The sequence below is a fragment of the Diorhabda carinulata genome, chromosome 3 (assembly GCF_026250575.1).
Source record: "Diorhabda carinulata isolate Delta chromosome 3, icDioCari1.1, whole genome shotgun sequence".
Lineage (NCBI taxonomy): Eukaryota > Metazoa > Arthropoda > Insecta > Coleoptera > Chrysomelidae > Diorhabda > Diorhabda carinulata.
Window position 1 is genome coordinate 29393598 of NC_079462.1, and position 22877 is coordinate 29416474.

The 22877-nt window shown below is 30.4% G+C and overlaps 1 protein-coding gene across 1 annotated transcript in view; it reads right to left on the reverse strand.

Annotated features, from left to right (window-relative positions):
* Positions 1-10773, reverse strand: part of LOC130891639 (dopamine receptor 1) — a 250106-nt gene extending 239333 nt beyond the window's left edge. Inside the window, exon 1 of the mRNA XM_057796486.1 lies at positions 10605-10773. The gene's annotated coding sequence lies outside the window, so the exon portion shown is untranslated. The remainder of the gene's footprint in view (positions 1-10604) is intronic.
* Between the last annotated feature and the right edge of the window lie 12104 nt (positions 10774-22877).

Sequence of the window (22877 nt, forward strand, 5' to 3'; positions counted from 1 at the left end):
ACTATTCATAAAGAATATTAGTGGTTTACTGAACTAAAATGTTCGTGTCTAGATTAAGGGCTATAATTTATGTATTTGAGTTATTTTTTCAATCAAGAAATTTGTTGTTCATCCCCACACGAAGGAAGCACGTTCCATAAATAGTTGATAACCAAAAAAATCTGTGTAATGTATTATCTTATATAATCATATTTTGACATTAATCATCATTATCTTAAAAACATTTTCTTAGTGAATAATTTATTACCATAAAAATTCGCTACTTTATCCAACTTTTTATAATACGTTTTTCTGTAACGAGAGTTTGATGGATGAGTTAGTGCCAAAATATAAATACATGATAAATTATACATTTTTTAAAAAGAAAAAAAAGTAACAATCCAACTCAGTCTGAAATTAATGCCCCGAATTGATTAAAGATCCGCTAGATATTAAAAAAAACATATCTCAATAACTCAAACTTTGTATATACGAAGAAGTAAAATGTGAGTCCTGATAATGAGAGATGAAGTCGCCTTATGTATATTTTCTAAAAAAGAAAAATATTTTCTTACATACATATATTTACCATCGATTTCCATTGGAAGCAATTGAATAATATATCGACGTACCTATCCATAATTAAACCCGATTGAGAATACAATTTCCATTTAAATTACCAGAAACAAATCATCATGAAATTCATTATACATAATACTGCAGCATCACTAATATTGATATGAACAAACGTTACGCCAAAAAGGCCCATTTAATTTTGAACTGCATATTAATGCTTTTCGATTTTGGTGATGTTATTGATTACAACACAATAATTAGAATTTCGTTGCATTATTTGCATTAAATTATGATGAATAAGCAACAAAATGTTGCGAATCGATAAATGGATTTCTGATCGCAGTCAATCTAAAGATCACTTCAAGATAAACTAACTAGTTAACGAATGGGCTACAATGAACTTAATCGCCGATACAATTACAAATATTGAATGCTCGAAATGTGATTTAAGCAATTCATGAGCAGAATCGACAGCTCTAAATTTTACCAACAATAAGACAACAACTTTCTTTTGCTTTTGCTTCTTCGTCCTTGCAGATTAACCAATAATTTTGATTCAATAAATCTTGCAAAACAAGTATTCTAAGTTTTTGTTGACTCTAACAACTACTTATATTTTACTATTATACTCTGCTGACAATAATCACAATACCGGGTTTAATGACTAAGTTATTCCGATCTTCGTACTGTCTGGTGATTGTTTAACAGTTATGTAGATGTAGTCTAGCTTCATCCTTAGCAGCAAACATTTTTCGTCTTTAACTGTTAGGGATACTGAAACTTCTGTAAAGATCTTTGTTTTTAAGAGTTTGAATGCTATTTATATTGATGTCCTGTGGGTATCCCCATAATTAGATTCCATAGATCCACACCTCTTTTAGAATTTGATCGTATATTGAAATTCTGTTGAAACCCAATAATTCAATGAACATACACCAATAATAATGACTATATTTCTCGGGATTTCTATTTCCAAAGTAATTTCTAAATAATTCGCTTCATTCCTGAAATCTACATATACAGATTTCTGCTTGTTGAGTCTGAGTTCTTAATCTTAGAGGAGATTGGTTAATCTTTGTAGTTACTCATCCAAAACTTAGTACGGTCATTTTGATGATATTACTACAGAATAATCAAAATATTTCCTAAAGTTTTGAGCTTTTACTGGTCCTCTATAACAATAAGCTGTACGGAAATATTAAAGAATCCAAAGCCGTATAAAATGATCTATAACTACCTATTTGCCAATGAAAATTGAAAATTTTGTTTTATTTTGATTCTAATTTCACCGAAAATACGATTTAAGGCTTTTTCATATAGTCCAAGAGTGTATTCTTAATTTACTTTTCTTTAGTTACAACATGCTAGGTGCAGTGTGCAGTCTATTGTGAATTCTAGTGTGAATATGAAAAATTTGGAAAGGCCGCTTAAACATTTGAATTGTTCTAAATCATTCATAGACAAGCATTTATGTGAAAGTATTGAGGACCCAGTGTTGGTGTTGGTGTTGGGAAATTACGTTTACGATTTACATTGTTATTAAAGCAGAGATATGGCACACAAAAATGAATAAACAGTTCTTTTTGGAGGCTGTGTGTAATTTGAAGCCTAAAAACTGGGAAAATGTGGTGAATCACACAATTAAAGATTCTGATTTATCTACTAAATTGATAAGCTTACGAATGTTATTCAGAATTTTAGTCATAATTTTATTACTCTCTCATTAATAAAAATAGACTATAGTGTACGATCTATTATACCAATAACTGATATATTGTAGATTATTTTTGCTATGATATGATATGCTTTTACGATGCCGAAGTTTAATAAAAGGCAAAAACATACTGAATCACTTCTGCCAAAACACATTCAAGCTATTGTTAAAATTCCATAGTGGACAATTCAATTCCGATCAAATTCTGTATTCTCATATATTTTTAAAAGATGTTTCCAGTATAAAAAAATAGAACAGCTCAATTCTATTTACCACTTGTTTGAGATTCTTATTTCTGTAGAGTGATTAATCTCCCCCGATTAATTATAAAACTAGAAACAGTTCTAGTAAATAATTTTACAAAAAACTTTTTCTTATTCATTGTGAACGTTTTAGAGCAATGAAAATTTGGATGAGCCATTTCTAAAGTCACTAAAAGCTAAGTATATCGAACGTTTATTTATTTTAGTGGAATTAATGATATTAAAAATGTGTGTCTGAATAATCTAGTGCATTCCACATCAGCCAAGATATAGTAGAATATTTACTTGTTGTGATAAATCATCAAAGTCTACAACTGGAGTGAACATTATTAAGGAGGATGAAATTTCTTAATCAGTTCGAGATATTTCAATAATTTACTCATTCAAACATGTTACTGGATTCTAATTATGTGAAGGTGATTGAAGAAATATTATTCCAATACACCCAACACCGATGCCCCAGTTGAAAAATCGATACATTCATGCATATGAATCACAAGTTGGTAGACTTAATCTCTAGCAATTAGAACCTGTAGTTGATGAAATAATAGCAGAAAATGATTGCCTCGGTAGTTGTCATATCCAATTTCAATTTCCAATTAATCTGGAGTACAATTTGTTTGAATTCAATTTACATTTGAAAGTTCTCTAAACCTAGTACGCCCTTCGCATATCGTACGATTAAAACGGCGCGTCTATTTTCACCTCTACGTTAATACAATATTATATAACATAATTTAGAAACAAGGTGGTTCGGCCACAATCGTGGAAAGAATTTGTTAAAATGGATAAAGGATCAATGCTAATAATTTTTATCCAAATATGACGTCGGGATATACGACCTAAAACAATGACTTTTATGTAGAGTATATATGTAAGTAGGTTCTTCCGCGAAAATTATTTTCCAATTTATCAGATCCGTGCACGTAGCCCATTTTGTATATTGTGCTAGATTATTGATATAGTATATCATTTACAAATACATAATTAAAAAATATTCCTACAATCACTCACCATTAACAATAAATTCCAATTTTCTAGGATACTTGTTAGTAAAAAATTAATAATGGAATATCAAGTTCATGAAATAGAAACTTATCGTTTCAGATCCTTCGTAAGGAGAAGCAAAGAAACTTTAACGTTTTGTTGCGATCTTCAAGAAGTGCAGTCGCTACCACGGCTTCCAATTTCTAATGCATTTTATTTACATCAATTAAGCTTGTCATTTTGCCATGTTCCTATGAACTTAAGAGCTCAAGAAACCCAAAACCCATACTTGAAGAGAAAATCAATCTAGTAGAACAGTGTAGAAATTTGATTACCTCAACGAATCTAAAACGCACTGAAATAACCTAACCAAATCAGAATAATCTACGACGGATAAGAAAACAAATATTTTTGGTTTCTTTTGTATTCTTCAAATAATTTCCTCCATATTACAGTGAAGGTTATAGTTTTTTGTCGGCAAGTAGAATGTTGAGACTCACAGAAAAAATTTTTATAAAAACACCAAACATAGTTTCTAAAGAAAAGTTGACTTTTCCTTCAAGGTAGGATTCATAAAGGTCTTAGGATTAGGAATATTAAAAGTTGCAGGAATAATGGATTTAAAACAGATTTATTGACAAAAAATTGCATTCAAGAAACAGAAGAAATGAAAATGTCATTGGCATGCTTTCAATACAAACGAGTTGAAGCCCAATCCAAAGCTTGCGAAACCATAAACGACGAAATGATTTCAAGAATATTTTTTGGGTGACATTCGGGAAAGAGAGGGAAGGTATCAAAATTTTGATAAAGAAAACTACTGAATAATGAAGATACTGAGAAACTTAGAGAATAGCTCAAGAAGAGGATGATAAAATTACTTGGAGGAGGAGTATGCACAGCATATTCAGATTCTCCAAAGCATATCGTAAGTTTCGAAGTTTTCCCATTATGTTTTCGTCCGATTTAACATATATAAGCAGTTTTCAATTTTTATTTTGACCCAGTTTTTTCGAATAAAACTTCTGGTTCACTCGTTATTTCTAATGATTCAGGTATAGATTCTGTCTTACTTTTTCTGATTAATTTTTTTGGAAAACAGGTATAATAATATTTGTTATTAGCAGTTTAGCTAATTGATTAGGTTTAAGTGAAACTGATTGAATCCAATCTTATTTTAGATAAATTGATAGAACGAATGATTTATAAAAATTTTAATTGCGCCGAATACATTATCAATAACATTTTCTGACATAAAAAATACAAAGCTGATTATTATTATAACTTCCAGAAAACTGTAGAGTACTACTTTAGTGATAAAACACAAAAATACCTTTTATTTCGTATTTGCAGGTATTCCTTATTGAAAACGAAAAGAGATTAATACGATTTTTTAAAAGTCTCATTTCAAAAAAATCGTGTTCATAGGTGGAGCTACTTATTTAATGATTCTCAATGAAGTTTAAAGTTATGAGTGATCTTAATCTTAATTGTTACAAATATACACACTCATATATGTAAAAGAGAGTCATGTTACTTCTAATTTGGATAAGTTCGTTTTCAAATTATTTTGATTATAAAATATAATGTTTGTGTTTATTGAGCTGATATTTTTCAAGAGGAACATAAGGAATAGAATAGGTAAATGTGAGTTACTCATGTTTTATATTCTTTTCAAACATTAGAATCCCAATGAATTGTAGTAACGTGTAATATATTAACATAGAAAATGTTGCACAAATATTTATTTTCGAGCAAGTTGAATTCGACCTCGGAAACATCTATCTACAAATGTAAATACTAACTGAAATAGCTAAAAAGATGTTTATTTTGCCGCGTGGGTCAGTAGTATGCTCGATATTCAAAAAACAAACATTCCTAGTTCGTACTTTAGATTCCTAACTCTCCATGAATAAAATAAATGTGGTTATCTGGCAATTCGAAATGTTCGTTTGTGTGAATCTATTCTAATATCCTGTCACAACAAGAGATTGAAATGTTAATCAGTCACGTTTCTGCAAACGGAATTGTCTGGAATGTCATATAGTTTATGTAACTAAGCCAAGCCCTTATAAGCCGAAACGTTCAATAAACAGATCACTTAGGAGCTTACAGTTTAACATAAACAGGCAAATCCTACTACGTACAACACTACATCTTCTAGTCGTGAATGTTTACACTTGAAATCTAGATCTTGATTCATTAACAATATTTTGAAATGAACAATGATACTGATAGAGACAAATTTGTTTTTTAAAACTTCAGTCACAAAGTCGTTCAAAATTGATACATTAGTAGAATAACATATAAACTTTAACATATTGTATATTGGTTAGAATAAGCAATGGAAAAAATGATGTAACATTAAAAATATTTTTGATTTCATATGCTCTTACTAATAGTAATAAGTGAAAGATTTATAATAGTAATATAAGGAGTTTGCAAGTGCTCTAAGAACTCAAAGATCTACCCTTTGTTAAAACTAGGCTGTACAGGTAGGCTATAGCTCTTTTATGTGTTTTTATTTTATAAATTAGTACTCCATTCATCTGTTTGTAGCCAATAGATAGTGTGTTGAATGATATTATCCTCGATTTGACTTTCTTTTATTTAGATTGGATCATATTTTAATGGTTGGTACCCCCTGGTGATTAACGCCTATGAACATTCGCGTTATCTTATATATAAAAATATAAGTGTATTGTATAACATAAAACTCCACAAGAAGAAAGATTGATATCACTAGAAATACCATAATTCTTATTACAACAAAATCAATTTCAGCTCAAATAATCACAATTGACTATGGATTAGTTACTTCGTGTTCGTCCTCAGAATTTCTTCGTTGGTTTTTCTTGCCGACCATGGAACTCTCAAAATTTAGCGGTAGATCCACATCCGTTCATGGTGTCAACTTTCAGTCTCCAGCCTTCCGTACCGTATAGTACCACGGACCATACGTAGTATGCTGGAAATTTTATTCAAAGGTTGAGGTCAAAGTCGGAGTTCGTGAACACATTTTTGAAACTCATAAATAAGCTCCTTGCTTTTTCTATCCTATACAAGATCTCTACGTCTAATGATTAGTCTTCACATCACCAAGCTCCCAAATAGTTAACTTTTGTTCCATCTCTTTGCTATTGTTTGATAGTTCTGTCTTTTTTATGTTGATATTGATTCCCATAATCCGACTGTGTACTCCAACTACGTTCAGGAGCCTTTAGAGGTCATTATTATATAGTATATTAGTGATTTATGTGTCATTCGGTTTCATGTCTCATTATTAATATTGACATTGTTGAAATATGTTTTCCGAATAAAGGTTAAACAGGAGCGGGAGAGGGCACATCCCTGTCTAACACCTCTAAGGATTTTATGGGCCTTTAATCTGTAGTCTTCGAAACTTGTTTTGTTGTTATTTTTCGGTATTGGGATGAAAAGAGACAATGACAACAACGTAAAAAAAATTATGCTTCATCCGTGTTCACCCGCCAAGTTGAATCTTCATTTGGTGACGAACTAAAATAAGTTTTCCCACGTATATTCTTGGTTGGCTGATGTTATTCTTTCACATATCAATTCAAGATTTTTTACTACCGATATGAAATTCCAAATAGAATTAATTCTGCTGTTGAAATGCTGTCGTGTACTGGTACCAGTTCTCAGTTGTATCTTGATAGAATATTAACGTGGTTTCCTGTATACTCTAAAAATCCTCATAATTTTGAGAGGCCTAAATAGCGCTTTCGTCAAGGAGACTCATTTTAATTAACGGTAGGTAAATATAATTGACAAGTGAATATAGTTGGAATATTTTCTCATTAACAGACCATCGAAATATCTGAAATAAATTTTGGTTTCTATCTAAAATGTCGAAACATCATTTCAATATGTAAAAACAAGCTGACGCCAAGCATATTGTGTTTTATAAAACTGACTTAAGCCCCACAAGGAATTGAAAACACACTCGTTTTGCATTTTCAGCGTTTTGATCAAGAAATATGTGTTTGTTGATCGTTCTATCAACATTAAAAAAGAAGCAGACACCAGAAAAATGAACATCAACCAAGATAAAACAAAATATATATTAAGTACCAGACGAGATATAGAAATTGGGGCAGATATGAAAATAGGATAAAATACTTTGCAAATAACAAACTAATTCAAAACTTTGGAGTGATGGTATACAATTAGAGAATTAGAGTAGGTTATGAACTATACCAACCATTATTGAAATAAAGAAGAAAACAATATTACCAACAATAACTCATGCAGCTGAAGTAATGAGCTTAGCACAGGAAGATGCAAGAAAACTAAGAATAATGGAAATAAAAACACTGAGAAAATCACTAGAACCAAAAAATTATGAGAGAATTTATGGCGTACGCTAAGAAACAGAGAACGAGATGGTTTGGACATATACAAAGAAAATACGATTGGACATGGTTGCAAAAAATCATAAAGTAGATAACAACAATAGAAAATAGATCTAGAAGAAGATTGAAATCTAGATTATAAGACCAAATAAACGAAGACCTGAATGTACTGAGGGCAGTAAACTGAAAGGAAATGATGGCAGACAGACAACAATCGTAAAAAAAGGTCAATAACGGGAAGACACCACCTAGAAAGCAGAAGTAAGTGAGGAGAAAATAGGGAATAAACCTCCAGAAGAGCTCTCCAATAGCAATTAATATTACATTTGAGCAATTTGGAATTCAATTCAGTGTCAATTTCAAACAAAAAGAAAGGAATTTTGAAAGAAAGGGGGGTGGGAATTTAGAGAAATCATTTTATTTTGTCAAACACTAAAAAATTGAGTGAGAATTTACTTATTTACTGAGAATTAAACTTCAACACAGTTATTTGAAAAATTTTATCAGGAAATTTGTGTAACAAAATGTGCGCCTAATTATTCATACAAATTGAATTTGAATCTCGTAAGAATTATTACCAAATTACCAAATAATTGGAAATTCATTCAAAGGAACTCACCAGATCGTATTGAATTTTTGTTAATTTTATACTTTCGCGTTCCCCTCGTTTTCTGGCTCTAGAAAATCGAAAAGTTATCCGATTTCGATTAATTTCTTTTTAAAATCTCAATTTTCACGGCGAATAAAAAAAACTTATATTGGTTTCAGGGCTTTGAATGTTCATGAAAATGCACTCATTCACGTATAATTGTTGATAACTTTTTTTCAAATAATCATATGGAGACATAATCTACACATAAAAAAGAACGAATTGAAAAAAAATTTATAGAAAAATGTTGATTTTAAAATTAAGAATATAAAATAATCGTTTGTACCTTTTTTATTAAGCAATCATTAAAGTTATATGAACAAAAACATTCTTAAAACCATTTTTATTGTAATCAAGAGTTACTTTTGAAAAATTGAAAATTCTCACCATTTAAAAAATGATATCTTACTTAAGGTTGACAGCTAGAAATAAAAAATGAGTAAACAAACATTTTTCAATTGTTGTTTCCATGCTTGATGCTTTGTAAAAAAGTTATGAACGATTATATGCGAAGAAGTGCCTTTATGATCACATTTAAAGTCATAAAACTTTATGAAATCTCCATTTGAGATATTTCCCATATTTTTTCCATAAAGCTGCCGTAAAAACGAAGATTATAACAAAAATTTATCGAAATCGGATGATTTTTCGATTTTCTAAAGCCTAAAAATGAGGAGACCGCGAGTATAAAATTACCAGCCTTTACAGAAATTATTGACGTATAGTGTATATTTGAATTGAATTTTTTATTGTTATTTCAACGACAATATTGAAAAAAATATTTATCAACCCCTATATTTAATTGGATTCAATTATTGTTTTGGATCATATCTTTCAACGACAGTAGTTGTTACTGCCCAAAAGATAAGTTGGATTTATGCGTTGCTAATAATTAATTAGTTGATGGGATAATTGAATGTGAGATTATTTTTGGAAATTGTATAAATGTTAGTAAACATTATATTCAATTTTTCTTTCAAAATTAATAAGCAAGATCTCAAAAACTAATTGCAAAACAGCCATTAAACATGATGATCGACATTTACTACATTTATTGTACGTTTTTTTTTATAGAAAGCAGATTTATATAAAGCTCAATTATCCATTTATACTTTCTTAATCAAAATAATATAAAGAAACCAGAAATCAGTGATAAATTAGCATCCTCATTCGTAGATAATTCACTCAAATATTATTGTTATAATGATGAAATACTGTCCATATTACTTATTTTCAAAATTAAGTCGCTTTCGAATGAATGCATAGAAAATCATAGAATCGCAGATTAAGGAATAGACTTCATAAAAATAATCTTGATAATAGACATTTCTTTCTATAATATACACGGACAATCATTGTAATTCTATTTAAGGGATGTGAAATAAAATTCTTCGGGGATAAATTCCAAAAAAATTATATAATAGAATAGAATCATAGTCAATGTCTATATTCTGTTGATTCACTACTAAATATCTACATTTGAAATGCATAATCATCAAAATACTTTTGTAAGAATATTGATGAGTGGACGATAGTTAGAAACTTCATTTATTATAGCCTGTTCTCGACTACATTGACGAACTCCGAAAGACTTTTTCCTATTTATGCAAAAACAAACCAGAAGAATTATTTTTGTTTCGAATTGTATAGATTAAAAAGAAATATTCTTCGAATTTGTAGGGTTTCCATAGTTATACATTATACATTGATTCATTATATAATGTATCAAGATTACTACATTCTCCAGCTTGGGATGTTATTTAGAACAAAATGATGATTTTTATGAGAAAATAAAGGAAAAAGAAATGTTAAAACACAAACTCATATTGTACATTTTTTATATTGGATATTAAATTTTATTTCATGTAGAAAAATTTATGAATAAATGTAATATCTCACTCGTTCACTGTACCAGGAGTTGCTATATCGTGAAAAGATATCAACAATAATATAGGTACTTTATTTTTAATTTAATTTTTCTCTTGCCTGTTTGATATTTTTAAACATTAATCAAAATTTTTTCATTCGTGAAAGTTATCAATAACTCCAATAGATTTTACCTTTACGTTCAAAAAGAAAAAAAATCCTGAAATTTTTTCTCCACTATTAAACTAAATGAGCGGCGGTTAAAACCAAAAGGGCAGAAAGTCTACGTAAAGATTTCAAAAGGCTTCAAGCAGCGCACTTTGGATAATCAGTTGGCTCGCGCTCGACGGTCGCAACAAGACTAGCAATTGTGTTTAGATGGTTGCCGCACCTGCTGCTTCTGTGCCGAAGCGTCGCTGGAATTCACGATGCATGGAAAACTCTTTGGATATAGTCTGGAAACCGCAAAGAAAAACCAGAAAACACTAAAATGATTAGAGTGATGAAGTGGAGTTGCTTGCAGGAAATCTCTAAAAAGAAAACATATATCTTCAAGAACGAATCTGACGATAATGTATAATACTATAATAGAAATATGGAAAAAGAAATATTTTACATTGATGTTACATGTCTTATTTATAACACCACGATATTTATATTTCTTTCTGGATAAAAATTTATCACATACTAGTTTGAAAATTAGTTTAAGACAGTTTTAGGTGTCGGTTAGTATATCAAAGGAAATTCGATTTCAATTTTTACCGTAATTTTTATAATTGCTTCTTATCTTTTATTTTAAATTCAAATTTAAATTCAAAAGTGTTTAATATCGGAATACGTGTATTTCTTCATCCGCTTTAGCATGCTGCCACAAAAAATGTTTGAGAAAGTGCTCAGCTGGGATCTAAGATATTCATGAAGGAAAGGAGAGAATTAGGTGACTGAATACACATTCTTGAAATGTGGGAAGTATTTTAAAATTAAATTTCAAAAAAGGAACGTGAAAATTATTTTAAAATATGCTACAGGTGATCATAATAAAGATGAATTAAGTACTTTTTCACTACTGCATTTTTGCTGTCTGTTGTCAATATTATCAATAAATTGTGGTTGAATTTGAGTTATGAAAGCTCCTAAAAGGATACACAAAAATAAAATAGAATATGAATTTCAGAGGTCATCCATTGAAAAAACGCAAGAATATTTAAAACAATAATTTAAAGCAGCATTAGCAGCTAGAAGAATATGTTTGATTGAAGGGAAAAACATAGTTAACGAGCGAATGGCACATCGTTGATTCAATATTGGAGATTTGACGCTTGAAGATCTTTTGGTTTACCTGCGTGGGATATTGAGGTTAGAATGGTAGCAATAGAAAACCAGTCCTCGCTGATTAATGAGACTCCCTTAGACCTTCTAAAGATACCATACATCGCCATTTAAAATAATTGGGTAAGATGAAAACGTCGAGTAGAGGTTTGTAAACAGCTCCTTATCCTACCGAAAGAGGATTGTTTCAATAGTCTCATTGTTACTAGAAATGAAAGCGATAGGTCTAGACATCAATTATTATTCATAATTTGTTGAAGGAATATCAAGTAGGGGTTCATTGAGGTTCCACTAAGTATAATATCAATATGCTCAACAAAGTTCAATTTACTGTCAAATGTAACAAGATCTTTGAATGCTACACAGCTTTTAAGTACATTATATCTTGGTGAAAGAGAAGATATTACATTTTAAATGTTTGGAAAGAATGCATTTATACCACACCACCCATATTTTGGATCTACATATTGACAATCACCAATATTTTCTATAGAATGATCTAGTTTCATTGTTGATCGGCATAAAGAGGAATATTAAATTATAATTTCAAGACAGTGTCATTTTTAAATATCAAAAATCGCCCAAGAGCTTATCCTTTTGGCACTTCAGAAGTTGCGTTAGTTTTTATTAAATTGAAACCATGGTAAGTATAGTTCTTCTAATATCAATTATAGAAGACAGTTATGCAAGGATCAATCAATATTTCATAAATACGCACTGCACTGATACCAAACTAGGAAATGAAAAATAATTTATAATAATTTATAATAACAAACCGTGGACATCTCCACTTTCTACCAATGCAAACATCGAATCGTAAACATAAATGCATTTCTGTTGGTGAAATAGGAGCGGAAAGTCTTGATGTGTCTGCTGGAATTATGAAGCTTGTCGGGTTATCAATATCAAATGAACAGTAATTTGAATGTATAAGACTTAATCGGAGACATATGCAGATTTAGATAACCGAAAGCGGATTCACTTACAACAAGCTAACTAAACCACATGCTGCGAAAGCCCGGACCTTGCACCGTCAAAGATTTAACTGAACGTTGCTTTACAGCTGTAAATAAGATAAATGAATCAAATATTGAGATTTCCTTTTTGTATAATTATCTAATAAACGACATTGTCTCTGAGATACTCTCTATATAAGACGACTTTGCTTTTTTATGTCTTCCAAATAACTTCAGTACTTCATTCATATGTTTCAATGCCTTCAAATTATCGACCGAATCTACAATTGAATTTTGGCAATAACTATAATTCAAAACAATTTTTGAACAAACTACTCGATTAAGATATCTTTTTAAAAAAAGACCATTTGATTCTGAACTACTTGGATTGAATAGGTCCATTACTTCCAGTCTTAATCCGACAATTAATTCTCATGTCATCAAAAAAGTTTATGACTTTCAAAATGTTCTGCTCTCAAGATTTTCTAGCCTCTGTGTCCTGAATTTTATTAACCAACAGCTCGTTCTAAGTTAATGTAATATGGCAAACGCCCGGCGGGAGCCCTTATATATAAGTAGTTAGTGGAAGTTGGGAAGGCAGCAAAGAACTTCTCGTGATGATGCTGAAACTTTCAGAATTAATTTAGTATAGTTGATGATCTTAAAACTCACTTCCATTTATAGTTCAAGGCAGGAAATATTAATATCTATTAGGTTCTTGATTTTGAATAATATTCTGGAAATTGCCAATAATAAAACTAGTTTACAAGGTTTTTATACCTCCATTGGAAGTTGGTCAGGAAGAATGATAAAAATTTTTGTTGGGTCTGGTTTCAGAAATATTCTTTTGCATATAAAATTTGGTGAACCTCGTATGAAGTGATAAAATAATTACAAAATTGAAAATTTTTGCACTTTTCATAGTTTTTTATTATAGACCAATGATAATTCCGCATATTTTTGTTCAAGTGCCATTAAAAGTGACACTTTTAGTTTTAAGAGCAGTTCTACATAAAATATTTTATGAAATTTGCGTTAACAGTAATTTTAATTTGTTCGTAGAATTGTTCAATTCACAAACTTTTCCACCAAAATGAAACATCACTTTCACCACCACATCACAAGTAATGATTTCGACCAAAAATCCCTGATAAAGAATCTTTCAAGGAAAAAGTTCAAATGTAAGTGCAGGAAATGAATTTTCTCTGACATATTTACTTCGATCTATTAAAAATCTTCTAATAAGTCAGCTACGACATCTATGTGATTTTCAGTTATTTCATTCACCAGAAACTCTTCGACGATCTTTTCAACATGAGTTTCAATTACCTTTTTCTTTGGCAGAGACTTCTAAATTTCTAAAAATTTAGGGATCTGTATACCAACAAATATTCCCTTCTCTAATTTTCTTTCAGTAATATTTGGAAAAATTGTTTGCGAATACTATAATGCGTTACTTTTCAAATGTAGCGCCCTCACAAAGTTTTCCATAATGGTCCAATCCTCTGAGTAAGTTCACTTCGAAACTTGAAATATATACCCTATAGCGGAATATTAGTATAAACCATAATATGGTAGAGTATACGCTTCTATGAATATATCTCATTTCCTATGGGATTTTCACTATTTATATTCACTATCAATATTGTGGGTGGACACGTTTATATTCTAAATAAATTTTGTCGTGACAAGTTCCCAGCAAAGTTTATATTTTTTGATATAACTTGTATACTATTGAAAAAATGATAATATCTGAAGGCTGTAGTTTAGTTTTCACACATTGAAGAATAATTATATCGTTAAATCTCCTCTCTCCTCCATTCCATGGTCAAAATAACCATTCACTTCCTTCAACCACCATAAGTTGTGTAAACTTTCATATTTCTATAGGGTTCATCCCATCTCAACCCTTTAAATTTACTTTCCCTGTATTATTGATTTTAAATAGTCAGATGTATTCTTGATTTATCTTTCGCTGCTTTAAGTCTGATGATTATTTTCAAGATTTTCTATTCGATTTTCCTTGTAATCAATTTGCCTCTGAGGACAGGAGGAACAAAATATGTTTCGTTTCAGAACTTAATTCTCTCTCTGGATGAAATCACTTTTTAGGAAAAATATTTGACAAACAACCTAACAGATCGATTGCATGTTTAAATTATTTTCCTCGCGCTATCCACAACATTCCTAAGATGATATACATATTATTATTATGGTGATATTAGCAATAAATAATATAAAATTGAAAGTTTGAACGTTCTTTTCTTTCAATACGTCATATAAATAAAGTAAATATGCATTTTACTTTGTTGGAAAATTAATTGATGATTCTGTATTAATAAATACAATTCTGTTACAACTGTAACGAAATCCGTACCCGACATAGGCCGTGAAGCCGGCCTTGTCAGGTTATAATAGGAGTTATAATAGGAGAATTATATATGGCGATAACGGAATTCGTTTGAGGTTTGTTTTCATATAATATGTTTCTATCATAGTAGTGATTTATTTACATTGCTTGTTTTAACTAATTTTTAGGAAGGTCTTTTCATGAATATGTGCTTTCTAGAATTCTAAAAAGTCGCTATAAAATATAGCATGTTTAGCCTAGTTAGTTTAGTTTATAATTAAAAGTCATAATGAAGGAAAAAACATAGGAAAAAAATAGATGAATTCAAATAAATTATATAAGTTAGGTTAGGCTATTATTAGGAGTATTAGTGATAAATTAATTATTATATAAGTTAGTTAAGTCTAGTGTGAGTGTTTAGATTGAATAAATAAGTAAGAGACAGTGTTTATAAATTCAACCCACCAATAGAAATGAATATAAACATAAATATTTGATGCCAAATGGGAAAGCATGATATTGAGCGTCAAAATATGTTATCAACGTCATATAGCTTCCAGTGGAACAAAAAGCACTTGTCTTTGTTTCAACAGCTGTAGTAAAACAATTTTGTGATGATTTGATTCTTTCCCTGCATCTAAACATTCCAATAAATGATAAAATTGAAAATTTATTCCATAAAATTGAAAATTCTAAATTATATGGAAATGTAGAAAATCTTTCTTAAACCAAAAAAACCTTTCTAAAAGATTCATTCTATGCCCCATTTACCCCGTATCCCACTTTCTGATTTCAATCGAATAGGGCATTTCGTAGCTACCTTTGATCCTGATTATGCGGCGCAAAATTCTCGGACGCGGTATGTTCATCGTTGCGGACGTTCCGATCATACAAATACCTTCATTAGAGGGATCGGATAGGGAGAAGAGAAGGAATGATATATGAGATATTAATATGAAACGTGAAGTATAAAATATGTATGTTCAGTTTCGAGCGTATTAACCTTTTACTGAAACATAGATTCCAAATTTATTTATTGCTATTTTTCAAACCTAACAAGGGTTCTGCGTTTCATGGTACTACACATTGACTCCAATAAAGTATATAATTGATAATTCCACAACTAGTATAAGTAAGTACCAAAGATGCTCTAATATACATAGATAATTATATTATTGGAATAACCTAAGCGTAGATATTGTTAATTCAAAATAATTTCACTTCAATACCTTTTTTCCACTGAACTTAGTTTTCTTTTAGTCAATAATAACGAAGCAGACTGATAGTTTTTATATTTATTATCTGCGCGATGAAAATAAATGTATTTGTTTACTTATTACCTGATATTTGAGTTTGATATTAGATCAATTCCTTTGATAGTAATTCTATTTGTACTGTGCGACAAAAATTAGTTTGTTAAGTAAAGTTTATTAGTTTTCTTTATAAAACGGCGATTCAATCTATTCAACTGTTTTGAAACTAAACAATGCTAAAAAAGTTTTTTAAAGTGTCATATGATAAATTGAAATTAATAATGGAGATCCTTTATATTTTGTAATAATTAGGTATTTTAGTTGTGACTAGTAACCTAGTCATAATATCAAGTGCCAACAACATCGAATATATTTCGAAAGAACTTAGATCTCTAAGCGTAATGAGCTAGAGATTCCTTTCTCTGAGGGATCATTTTCAACCAGAACTTGACATGGAAATCATATATTCACAAGATCGCACACGCTACTGTGAGAACTTGGGCCTAGATATTCAAAATGAAGCGCTATGCAGGATTAAGTTGAGTAGACTAGCGGAGGAAAAGCCAGACCACAACATTACATGGACATTCTAGCGGTTAAACTCTGAAGTCTATTCACAAGGATGCTCTACATGGCACTTTCAGATAAGATCTGATCAGATCAGATATAAAATTCATTGGGGCTATAAGTGTTTTAGTAGTGGGATTGTGGCAAAATTGAACATCAAAATGTACTAACTCTAATATATTCCGTACTTGCGAATGCTTATGTATTCATCGTCTGGAAATCAATTGATTAAGAATTGCAGTGTGATAAATTTAATATCCAAATTGACGCTTGATAGAAATATTAAGCGTATGTCTAATATTTGAATTTTGAATCTACCGTTCTTTAGAAGATTTAAACAAATTTATCATACCCCACAATTATAAACTAATTGATTCCCAGACGATGAATACATAAATATATCGGAATATATTGGAGTTAGAACACTTTGGTATTTAATTTTGCCACAATTCCACTACGAAATCGCTCATAATCTAGCTGGCAAAGACTATATTCCAAGCTATAGATTTTTGGAAATATGTTGTTGAAATAGTGAAGCTAGGTTATTATTTTCGTACAAGTATCTTTTGTTGAAATCTCAGTCGATTGTCGTATATTTTTTCGTCCACACTTTTATTGTATGAAATGTGGTTTTTGCCCCCATTACCTACAATTATTCGGGAATACGTACTAAAACTAGTTAAAATGAAAGATTATTTTGATTATTTCTCAATAAGTTTTGGAATTTTGAGAGTCATTTTAAAATTACGTTATGTTGATATTTCAAACATCAACCAGGTAATTAACTGAAGATGAGATTCATTTTCTAATCGGTTAATCGGTGGTAATTAAAATGGAGTTTCTACAACAAAATTTCAAGCTCCAGAAGTTTCAACAATCAAGGACTTTTAACGGTCGGCAATTACACTCTAACTTTTCAGCTGATTTTAGCAGCAAATTTGAACCTGTTCACAAGCCCTTCCCTAATTATCGCAATGAAAAATTTTTACCTGGAAATGTTTACATTTCATTGTTTGCGTTTTACAATAACTGACTAACAATATATTATATGAGATAAAATTTCGATTATATACGAGGTATATTCAAATTTGATTACTACTTTCAACTCTTACATTGTTTTGAACTTAAATAACATAAATGTGGTTTTTGAACAATATCGCGACGATTATTGAATGAAAACTATTCTTAATTGTCGAAATTTTTGTTATTATCGACAACTCTGAGGGATTGCAATTGTAAGTGAAGAACCGTAATTTTCTGACTGGCTTCAATATCATTACATCTCATCAGAACACTCCAACAATCTCAATTCAAAATAAAGAAAACATCAACGAGATTTGCTATTTGGTGAGTGCCGTTAAATACCCCAGCATACACTCTGAAACCATTTTTATTTTTTGTTATAAATACCATATTTTTCTTTTTCAAATATATCTTGATCCCAGTTTCTTTTAGGTCTATCTGTTTTGTGTTTGTTATTAAATCGGGCTTTCCATGTAGCTTCAGCTTGATGTTCAAACCATTTTAACTTTTTTAACGTTTCAGCTATTAATTCAATACTAAATACTTCCTTCACTGTTTCGTTTCTAATTCTGTCTCCTCTTGTCATTCCTTTTATTCTTCTTAAGTACTTCATCTCTATTACTTTTTTTATGGTTTCACTCCTATTTGTTAATATTGGCCGATATACTGTTTTATATACCGTCATGAATATAAAATATAATCAGTTTGGATGCACTAGAGATTATTTCATTCAAATTTTGCGTTATCTATTCCTTCTCTTCCAACTTCTTCACATTAATCTTCAGATTTCCCTTTTGTAGTACTCTTTCTCATATCTTGGTTTTATTTATTAATCTCTTTCGGTATATGAACATATATCAAGAAGTTTTCTGCAAAAACGCACTCCAACATTTCTACTGATTTCAATATCTCATTTTTATTTTCGTTACTTTAATTCTTTAATTCACTATTTTAGACCGTCTTCCGTCTTTTATTATAAAGCTTTGAGATTCAATTCAATATTCGCTGCAGTATTAGCTAGGAATGGTGTCGATTTCATCTTCGAGGGAAGGAAACCAAATTATTAAAATTCCAAAGAATATCAAAGACGTTTTAACATATGAAACACTTAGGAACTCCAGAACACTACACCTGGAAGCGCTTGAAATATGGAACGAAGATCTCTGGCAATTAAAACCATCCCACATTTTAGACTTTAGGATCAGCTGTGAACACTGGGTTCTCCAGTATCGCAGCAAGAAAAGCGAACATAATAGAACCTTTGGGTAGCAATGTATACAAGACCCCAAATCCATACATACATACATACTTTATTATCAGAATGTTTATCTTGAAATAAACATCAGTAAGTAATGATTGGATGTTTCCTATGAACTCAATAATAAAAATGATTTTTCTTCATGAATCTTTTGTGTTTATTAATTAATTTTTTGAATGTAAGAAACACTCGGTGGTTAATTAATCATTTTAGTTACCTCGTTTGAGTTGAATAAATTAATATTGTCTAGACTAACATGAACGTGATAAGATGCCGCTTTTCCACAATTCCCTATTCTCCTTGATTTATTTGCTAATCTCGCTGGAGACAAGTTTTTCCACTATCCGTCAACATGAGATGTCAACAAAGTACGGGTTTTTTGCTATAATCTGATTGATATGTTTTAGCAAAAAACAGCATATAATGTATATACTTTAGAAGTAACACTTGATCATATTAAGTTTTATTTTTGTACAGAGAGTCTAGAAGAATTGTCGTCGTTGTTTCAAGTTTTTCGTAATTTCCGTAGCTGTATCGCCTTTACACAGACTAACTAGTGAATATACCCTGGAAGCTGTTTGGTTCGTTGAGTCATTTTTATCTAGTTTTCATTATACTCATATTAAGTGGATATTAAAGATAGAGAGAGAGTGAGGTATGGAGCTTGTCCAAAAGGAACCAAACTGATTATGAATAGAGAAAGAACATCGGTATGCCACTCTTTGCCTCTGTCTATTCTTATTGGATAACCATGACGTCGAAGTTTCGAATGGCGAGAACGGCAGAGGATGGGATTAACCAGTTTTGATTCGGATAGCGGTGGAGGGGTATACCGATGCTCTTTCTCTTTTTTCTAATACTACAATTCCATTTACATGTCGCTTTCTCTATCTTTAAGATCAACTCTATGATCGATGCACACACAGTGAGCGAGTGCTGCACACTAAAAATCCTAAAAATCACCACAATCAAAACAGTCGAAATCTCTAATGAAAAATTTGCTATAATGTTTTCAGTAAAGCTTGCAGGAAATTCCAAACCCGCGAGATATTTTTCTAGAAAAATTACTCGTATTTATCAACTTGTCAAGGTTAAAATTTGCGAGTAATGGCTTTTTCAGATATACTTAAAAAACCGACTTAATAAATATCAAACTAAGAGCTAACCGTTATTAAGTGGAAGGGGGTTTTGATTGAAGGTATTATTATTGTAATTTGTGATTAAAATTTTCCAAAAATTATTATGATGATCTATATTCTATACAATCGTACACTTTCTTTTGTATAGTGCATAGCGATTCTTGTTTGTATTTTATTTGAAAAAAACATAGTTAAACATTTACCAAACTAGAGATTTTTTAATCTTTTATATTCCTATCCATTCAAGTAGTGCGATCTGTCGTATGTTGTTTTATTTATTATTTAGTCAAGCTGCGAGGTGTGGTTCCCTACAAAGCTCCACTCGATAAATTCCTATTACACATTAGTTTGCGTATTAAGAAGTAGATGTCAGGATATATTGCATAAAATTTCATTGATATATAAAGTAAATGAACTGTTAATTATCGTAGTTTTCCATAAATATCTCTGCAACATAACTTTATTTCATTTTGAAATAAGTTATACTAATATTTTATTTAATATACTATTCAGTTCTTATGTGAAACACTTCTTAGTCAGATTTGTTTGCCTAGATACTTGTACACAATAAAAAATTGTTAGTATCAATAATTTTTGATTAGTTAATATAAAAACTAGGATTCTCACTTCAGTAAACTTATTAATAGTTTCATTTTTAACACAATAAGAAAATATCAAATCCTGAATTCGTCAGTTGAACGAGTTTCAATTTAACACGGTTGATTAATTTGGTCTTACAAATTCCATTAGGAAAGGAGCTTTAAAAAAATTATAGATCATATCTATCTTGCGGGAAATCAATAATCTCTTAAGTCAAATTTGTTTGTTAGAATGTGTAGAAGGTAAATAGGTTTCTTCGAATGAAACATCGCATTTCTGGAAGATAGAATGTAGTACATCAAACAGTCCACAACCATATTAGCAAATAGTTATTCAGGTTATAACTCCGGGAAGTGATTTAGAACGGTACGAGATAGATGTTTATGGACGAGGCGACGAAGTAGTCGAGTCAAGAATATCTAATCGAGTACCGTAATAATCTTCACGGACATATATCGTAACATGTTTTTTTTCATATTGTTTTCGGTTTTAACTGAAGAACAAAATTATATTAAAATATGAAATGCCAATTTAACAATTTTACATGTCATCGAAAGAAGAGTTATCACAAAATATTGGAGGATATTTTGACATTTCCATTATTTATTCAATTATACTTGATATCAGCGAAATATTTTATATTTTTTCAGGATGGAATGTATTTACTGTATTCCTTATAACGGAATTACTTAATCATAACACGTTTCAAAGAATTTCCACAATAATAAGAAAATGGCAAGAAATACTCCATGATGAACTTCTACTTTCAACTATTTTGCATTCATTCGCGTTAAAAGTTTTTAATTTTTCCAAACAAGTGAGCCAAACAGATTAATTTTCTAAATATCAATTGCTGAGCCAACTGAAATATGGAGTAGTTCGCGTACCCACTCTAATTATTTGAAGCACACATACATCTTGATAATTCCATGAACCCATTTAGAAACTATAGAAAGATAGTTGTTACAAAGATTTAGTGAAACAATTTTTTGAAAAAGTTTCATTGAAAAAAACTAACAGAGCTACAATAGTGAACTGTGAACTTTGAAATAGTAATCAATAATGAAGATCGCCATAAAATAATTTACTGTACACTGTTTCTCCAAATTACAACATCTAAATGAGGACAAAGTCTTCCGCATCTTTCTATCAGAATTTACTTCATCCATTTTGCTTAGAAGACATGAAAGACGCGTTGGAGAGGGTCGTAAAAGTAAAATGAAATCCATTAAGTCTTGATAATTTCATGAATCCGTTTGGAAACTATAGAAAAAAAAGTTGTTACAAATCTAGAAAGATCTATTGCAATAATTTTTGGAGAAAGTTTCATGGAAAAAACTACAGGAGTTACAATAGTGAACTTTGAAATAGTAAACAATAATGAAGGTCGTCATAAATTAATTCACTGTTTTTCCGATTTACAACATCTAAACTTCATTCATTTTGTTTGGAATTCAATCAAATAGAAGACATGGAATACGTGTTTGATGGAGCCGTAGAAGTAAAATGAAATTCATTTGCAGAGAGGTTTGCAGCCATATTTTCCCCAATATCGATGGTCATACTGTTGGAATATCGAAAGCGAAAGAATTATAGATTTGAAATATCTTCATGGATTGATATTGGAATTGATGATATCTATCTTATAACCCACTCTCTCACTTACCTCTGTATTCTACCCCTACTAGTGTCCTTTCCATCATAAAATAATAGTTATTCGTAATGGCCACAATTGAACCTTGAAGGTAGGAATAAGAACAAAATCCTCCAATTTATTACTTCAATCATCTTGACTTCTTTCAAAATAAGTTCTAAAAACCTTGAAAGTACTCTACTTTGGTGGAAGGAAATCCTTTTTTTCCTATTACAAAAAGCATAGAAAGAATGTAACAGTGCTGGATAAAGGAATTTGCGGCGTTTTTTTTGTGTCATGGGTTAGGTTGAGAAAAATTTTTTTTCATCTTCTTTTCTTGCGAGATACCAAAAATCCTT